The following is a 7,834-nucleotide window of genomic DNA, read 5'->3' as shown; positions in this document are numbered from 1 at the left end:
GCTTACCATTTTGGTACTTCTCCTGCCATGTGAGTAAAACTGAACCTATTTGTCCATCAAAATGCCAATGTGCTATTATATCCCATTGACTCCAGTTTGCAGACTAAAGCAACATGTTACTCAAAATTGGTGGACCTCTTCCCAGAGAAGAATGGCAGAGGAGCCTGGTGTAAACAGGGCAGTAGGTTATTTATGAGCTGCTATAGATGTTAAATCCCTTCACCACGAGTAATAACTGTTCCACCCACTTTTGTCTCCCTGAATATCTTGCCTGTTTCCCATTCGAGGAGGAAAACAGCCTTAATAGGATAAAAAGGGTAAAGGTGGGTGGTGGGCTTCCTGACATTTGGCTCCTCAGTCCCTTTATGCAGACAGCATCCCCAAGCACCTAACTGACTGTTTCCAAGCTCTTGAACTGGTATCGGAGTCTGTCCTTGGCTTCCTGTGCCAGAGCCCCCTGACTGAAGGCTATCCACTAAGCCTGCTGATAACCATGACAAGCATCCAGGCTTTGCATCTGCGCTAAACAACAAGGTCAGAGAGAAGTAATGTGAACCTGATATTACTTGCTAAGGGCAAGGCACAAAAAGTTGAGGCTTGGCCGCTCTGAGCATCCAGTTAGGCTCAAAGTGAGTGAACACTAAAAAGACAAGTGAACAAGTAGGTATGGAGATTCAACCTGTTTTAGTCCATGAGACCTTGCTGCAGTGTTAAAATGATAGCTGCCAGTGCCACCTGAGGTGCAACATTGAAGTTCAGAACCATCCTGTAAGTGAATCAAAGATGTGCCATGAGAATTGCACATATCAGATGGAATTCCCCATACACATGAAGTGTGTATGGCCAGTGTCATTGGAGCATGCCCTCAGTGTTGGGGCCTGCTGACCAACATGGAAGTCACCAGGTAGCCACTCTGAGTTCCATGCTAAGAATTGTCAATGTCTAGTTATTCACAGTCAATTGTTCAATCAAGATCTGCATGAGGCAAGATCTTCAGGTCATTAACTAGCAACAATCCCCTTTAAAAAGCAACTTGCTGCTACGCAGCAAGAATCTTGACTTGATGCCTGTAACTTAGTTAAAAGATGCAACATGCTGTTCCCAAAATCAAGATAAGCCATACTGGGCCACTCAAACAATTCTGTCACATTTCTCACCACAGCCTACATTGTTCAGGCATCTATAAGATTTTACCCTGTAGATCCTATAATCGCAGAAGCTAATCAAATAGTCTGACTTAAGTGTGTAAACTAAATATATACAAATATCTATGAAAAGAATATAGTTTTCTGCATTGAAAGATAATGGAAAGAGACAAAAAACAAAAAGGGTTCAAACCATGTTAACGGAAGCATTAGAACAATAGGGTAAAGGTTACAGGATCTGAAACAGGAAATATTTAATGTTGGTTTTCTCTATCAAAATGTTTTGGATTCGATTCAACAATGTTATTTATTAGTGGTCTCCCTTCTTTTGACTTGGATTTATATAGTGCCTCTCATGACATCAAGATACCCCATATCCTATTTAGCCAATTAAATACTTTTATAATGTAGTCACTCGGGACCCGGGTTCAATTCCAATCTCGGACAACTGTCTGTGTAGAGTTTGCACATTCTCCCCGTGTCTGCGTGGGTTTTATCCGGGTGCTCTGGTATCCTCCTACAATCCAAAGATGTGGAGGTTAAGTGAATTGGCCATGTTAAATTGCCCATAGTGTTCAGGGATGTGTAAAGTAGGTGCATTAGTTAGGGGTATATATAGGATAATAGGGTAGGGGAATGGGTCAGGGTGGGTTACTCTTCTGAGGGTCGGTGTGGACTTATCGGGCTGAATGGCCTACTTCCAAACTGTAGAGATTCTATGATTCTATGAATATTGAGAGTAAATCTATCTGACATATAGGAAACTGGGAGGCAATTTTCACATCAGCAAAATGCCACTGAAAGCGATGTGGTAATCACAGATAATCTGTTCAGTGTTGTGTATTGAAGGATGAATATTGTCTTGAGATTGGTGATAACTCACTTGCTGTTCTTCAGAGTTTTACATGGCATTTCTTACGTGCACTTGAAGAGTTCTGAAATATTAACTCTATTTTCCCTCCACAGATACTGCCTGACTTGCTGAGTTTCTCCAGCAATTTCTGTTTTTGTTTGTTTCTCTCAGCTTTCTCAGTGCTGAACCTGAGTGGCAGCCTTGATCTTTTCTCTCAAGGTTCTTCAGTGAAATTTCAAGCCACAATCATCTTGATAATGGACCTTAATTGTTTTATTATGTGCAGGATGTGGACATTAACTGGGATTCGATTAAGCCTTATAAATAGACTGACCAAAAACTAAATTATTGGGTGAGGAAGTATATGCTTGTGTTTTTGTATGAGCAAAATAATTGTACCAGATTTGGCTCCAATTCTGCCATTCACTAACTGACTTTCTGGATTAGACTATTTCTGGTGCAGAGACTAGAATGCTTTTGAACAGCAGAATAGCAGGGCTGTGCGTGGTCTCCTGAATGGGATTGTCTGCTTCTATCTGCTTTCTTTCTTTTCTTTAAACTTCTGGTCTTTTTCTTTACTTTCATTTTTTTTCTCATTTTTCTTTTCTTATAGCCTTTTGTGACAGGTTAATGGGCAGCATCAGCACAGCAGTGCGAATGGGCCATGTGCGGAATAGTGGCAGCCTGCCGGTGGTCTGAGGCAGCAGCAGACACGGTTCTCCTGAAAATTAAAGGCAGCAGCAAGGATGTCATCCTGGCGTTCCCGACTGGCTGTGGCGTCAGCGGTACCAAAGCTCTTTCAGGGATTGGAGGCAGTGCTGACATCATCAGCGGCAGAAAGAACCTAGTTCCTCCCAGCCACTGATGTGAGACTCATAGGCTGGCTGAGACTTCATACTGTGGCTAGGCCAGGATACCTGTATCAGTGGTTCCAAAAATCTACATGGAGATCGGACTCAAACCTTGAGATCTAGACATTTTTCTTACCTTTTGGTTTTCTTATTACTGCTGGGTTTTTTTTCAGAGATTCTGGTTTTGTAACTAACATGCTACAAGAGAATGGCAACTTAGTACTCTTTTCACTGTACTCATGTATTCCTATACTTGAGTATTTGAAAGAATAGAATCTAATACTAATTCTCAGCTGCAATCAGCTGTACCATGTCTGACAGACAGATAGAACCAAGTAGAAAAGATAAAAAGACAAAACATCATTCATACATTATCAAAATCACATTCACATTCCGTAGATGCCCTGTGGGACAGTTGTCACTTCTCTAATTGCCTTCTCGGGTCCTAGCCTTATCACTCTCTACCAGCTGCAGCTTCAGATTTTGCTCTGAGGCTAGTTCATGCCACAATAATACTCTCTCCCAGTTTCAGTAACAGCTTCCAGCTTAGTTTATTTTAAGGAGCATTGTTAAATTATCGATAAAGGTAAATTGCCTTAATGAAGATGGCTTTAGAGCTGATCCAGCAGAATAGCAATTCGATGACTTGCGAAAAGAGACAGTTCTGGTCTGGTGGAATAGGCCTGCTGAGCCAATTTCTTTCTAGTTTTCATTAGCTTCCACTTATATTCAAGGTGATCCTGATTAGTGAGGTAGGCTTTAATTCAAAAATATCCACATATACAAAGAAAATGGCAAAATTCAACAACAGTGCTTTGTTTTATTCTTTCATAGGATGTGGGCATGTGGCTGTGCTAGCAGACAGCAGTTAAAGTCAACCACATTGCTGTGGATCTGGAGTCACATGTAGGCCAGAACATGTGAGAATGGCAGATTTCCTTCCCTCAGGGACATAAGTGAGACAGATGTGTTTTCATAACAACAGACAACAGTTATGAAGTCACCATTAGCCTTTTTAATGAGGACCACTACTAAAGCAGGGTTTGAAACCATATTCCCCAGAATAATAACCAGCAATTGACATTACTAATAAAATAACATTACCACTAAAATAGTGATGGAAAGGGATAGACCAGATCTAAAAGTTGAAGTTCTAAATTGGAGAAAGGCCAATTTTGACGGTATTAGGCAAGAACTTTCAAAAGCTGATTGGAGGCAGATGTTCGCAGGTAAAGGAATTGCTGGAAAATGGGAAGCCTTCCGAAATGAGATAACAAGAATCCAGAGAAAGTATATTCCTGTCAGGGTGAAAGGAAAGGCTGGTAACTATAGGGAATGCTGGATGACTAAAGAAATTGAGGGTTTGGTTAAGAAAAAGAAGGAAGCATATCTCAGATATAGACAGGACAGATCGAGTGAATCCTTAGAAGAGTATAAAGGAAGTAGGAGTATACTCAAGAGGGAAATCAGGAGGGCAAAAAGGGGACATGAGATAGCTTTGGCAAATAGAATTAAGGAGAATCCAAAGGATTTTTACTAATATATTAAGGACAAAAGGGTAACTAGGGAGAGAACTGGGCCCCTCAAAGATCAGCAAGGCGGCCTTTGTGTGGAGCCACAGAAAATGGGGGAGATACTAAATGAATATTTTGCATTAGTATTTACTGTGGAAAAGGATATGGAAGATATAGAATGTAGGGAAAGAGATGGTGACATCTTGCAAAATGTCCAGATTACACAGGAGGAAGTGCTGAATGTCTTGAAATGCATAAAGGTGGATAAATCCCCAGGACCTGATCAGGTGTACCCGAGAACTCTGTGGGAAGCTAGAGAAGTGATTGCTGGGCCTCTTGCTGAGATATTTGTATCATCGATAGTCACAGGTGAGGTGCTGGAAGACTGGACATTGGCAAACGTGGTGCCACTCTTTAAGAAGGGCGGTAAAGACAAGCCAGGGAACTATAGACCGGTGAGCCTGACTTCAGTGGTGGTCAAGTTGTTGGAGGGAATCCTGAGGGACAGGATGTACATGTATTTGGAAAGGCAAGGACTGATTAGGGATAGTCAACATGGTTTTGAGCATGGGAAATCATGTCTCACAAACTTGATTGAGTTTTTTAAAGAAGTAACAAAGAATACTGATGAGGGCAGAGCAGTAGATGTGATCTATATGGACTTCAGTAAGGCGTTTGACAAGGTTCCCCATGGGAGACTGATTAGCAAGGTTGGATCTCATGGAATACAGGGAGAACTAGCCAGTTGGATACAGAACTAGCTCAAAGGTAGAAGACGGAGGGTGGTGGTGGAGGGTTGTTTTTCAGACTGGAGGCCTGAGACCTACTGGAGTGCCACAAGGATCGATGCTGGGCTCTCTACTTTTTGTCATTTACATAAATGATTTGGATGCGAGCATAAGAGGTACAATTAGTAAGTTTGCAGATGACACCAAAATGTGAAGTGTAGTGGACAGCGAAGAGGGTGACCTCAGATTACAACAGGATCTGGACCAGATGGGCCAATGGGCTGAGAAGTTGCAGATGGAGTTTAATTCAGATAAATGCGAGGTGCTGCAGTTTGGGAAAGCAAATCTAAGCAGGACTTATACACTTAATGGTAAGATCCGAGGGAGTATTGCTGAACAAAGATACCTTGGAGTGCAGGTTCATAGCTCCTTGAAAGTGGAGTCGTAGGTAGGTAGGATAGTGAAGAAGGCGTTTGGTATGCTTTCCTTTATTGGTCAGAGTATTGAGTACAGAAGTTGTTGGGAGGTCATGTTGCATCTGTACAGGAAATTGGTTAGGCCATTGTTGTAATATTGCATGCAATTTTGGTTTCCTTCCTATCAGAAAGATGTTGTGAAACTTGAAAGGATTCAGAAAAGATTTACAAGGATGTTGAAAGGGTTGGAGGATTTGAGCTACAGGGAGAGACTGAACAGGCTGGGGCTGTTTTCCATGGAGCTTTGGAGGCTTAGAGTTAACCTTATAGAGGTTTACAAAATTATGAGGGGCATGGATAGGATAAATAGGCAAAGTCTTTTCCCTGGGGTCGGGGAGTCCAGAACTAAGGGCATAGGTTTAGGGTGAGAGGGGAAAGATATAAAAGGGACCTAAGAGGCAACTTTTTCACGCAGAGGGTGGTACGTGTATGGAATGAGCAGCCAGAGGATGTGTTGGAGGCTGGTACAATTGCAACATTTAAGAGGCATTTGGATGGGTATATGAATAGGAAGGGTTTGGAGGGATCTGGGCCGGGTGCTGGCAGGTGGGACTAGATTGGGTTGGGATATCTGGTCAGCATGGACAGGTTGGACTGAAGGGTCTGTTTCCATGCTGTACATCTCTATGACTCTATGACATTATGCCATCACCACCACCTTCTCTCATGTTGTTCACATAGTTGTTGTTGCCATTTTGAATAGAGCAGAGCCCTTTAAAAAGAAAGAGCTTTTAAAACACATTTGGAAGAACTATTTTGTATTATTTATAGTATGTAGAAAGTGAGGTGCTTTTTAATCAGATATTTTGCTTCTAATTCTGATACTTTATTAAATTTTCTAAATTGATTTTCTCACGTACTGTAAATAATAAAACAATCGTAAGTGCAGTTTTCAGATGAAGCTGGATTACGGGGAAGGTGTAGATATAATTCAGTCCCTTTTTAAATGCATTTTGTCATTATTTTAAATGATCCTCTGAGTTGATATTATTGTTGATAGATAAATAACAAGTTTGGTTGATTGAATATTAACAGATTCTCTGCAGCCCAGGCTGTGGAAGTAGGAGACTCAAAACTGAAGTACAACAGAATCATCGCTGTTATCACTGTGATGCATTCACTTCAATATTTTCCATTATAAGTATGGACACAGTGATCTTTAATTTGGAAATTGACAATAGGAAATAAGGTATCATTGTCTGGAAGTTAGTACAGTTGCAATACTTTTAATATGTAGTAGATATCATTTGATTACACCAAGCAGTACAGAAAGAATAGATTTATCAAGCATAAAAGCATTATGGACATATTCTGAGTAATGGAATGAAAAACAGAGAATAAAAGAAATGATTAAACAAAGCTGAACATTACACAGGAGATATACATTGAGTTGATAGATATGCCATGCTGATTTACAAGTATAATGTTGTGCACCCTTGGGATGTGTTCCACTTGGTATAACCATTTTTTCTATTCGATTTTCTGTACCTTTCCCACTGTGATGATAAAGATGTACCTCTAAGCAAATGTGCACTGGATCTTTGCCTTACTCAGGTAATAACAGCCTTAGCAAGAGGAACTTAAGCCATAGACTCAATGATATGGGGGTCTTGAATGGAATATGGTAGCCATGATGTGGAAGTGCTAGTGTTGGACTGGGGTGGATAAAGTTAAAAGTCACACCACACCAGTTATGGTCCAACAGGTTTATTTCAAAGAACAAGCTTTCAGATCACTGCTCCTTCATCAGGTAGTTAGTGATGAAGGAGCAGTGCTCTGAAAGCTCGTACTTCCAAATAAACCTGTTGGACCATAACCTGGTGTTGTGTGGTTTGTAACTTTGGATGGAATAGGAAGAACTGTGCTAGTCTTTAAGTTCTAAAGTTGGACTGTGACAGATAGTACAGATCAGTCATTATTTCAACATTACATTGGAAATGCTAAACACAAATATCTTAGTTATACTCAGATGAAAGTGCCATTGTTTGTATCTACAACACATCATAACTACAGGAGTGAAAATAGAACCTGAGGCATTGTTATCTCTGCAGATAATGCAGGGCCCCATCAGCCAAATAAACAGAATGGCAGCTGACCCAACCATTCATAGCCTCATGAGGCTAATTAGCTCAGTTAGCTGGCCTGCTGGCTTGTGATACTAATAGCATGGATTCAATTCTAGTACTGACTGAGGTTAACCATGAAGGACTCTCATTCTCAACCTCACCCATTACCTAGGTGGTGACCCTCAGTTAAATGAGCTCCTG

Source organism: Chiloscyllium punctatum, chromosome 3, assembly GCF_047496795.1.
Source record: "Chiloscyllium punctatum isolate Juve2018m chromosome 3, sChiPun1.3, whole genome shotgun sequence".
Taxonomy (NCBI): Eukaryota; Metazoa; Chordata; class Chondrichthyes; order Orectolobiformes; family Hemiscylliidae; genus Chiloscyllium; species Chiloscyllium punctatum.
Note: the sequence above shows the minus strand (reverse complement) of the source record.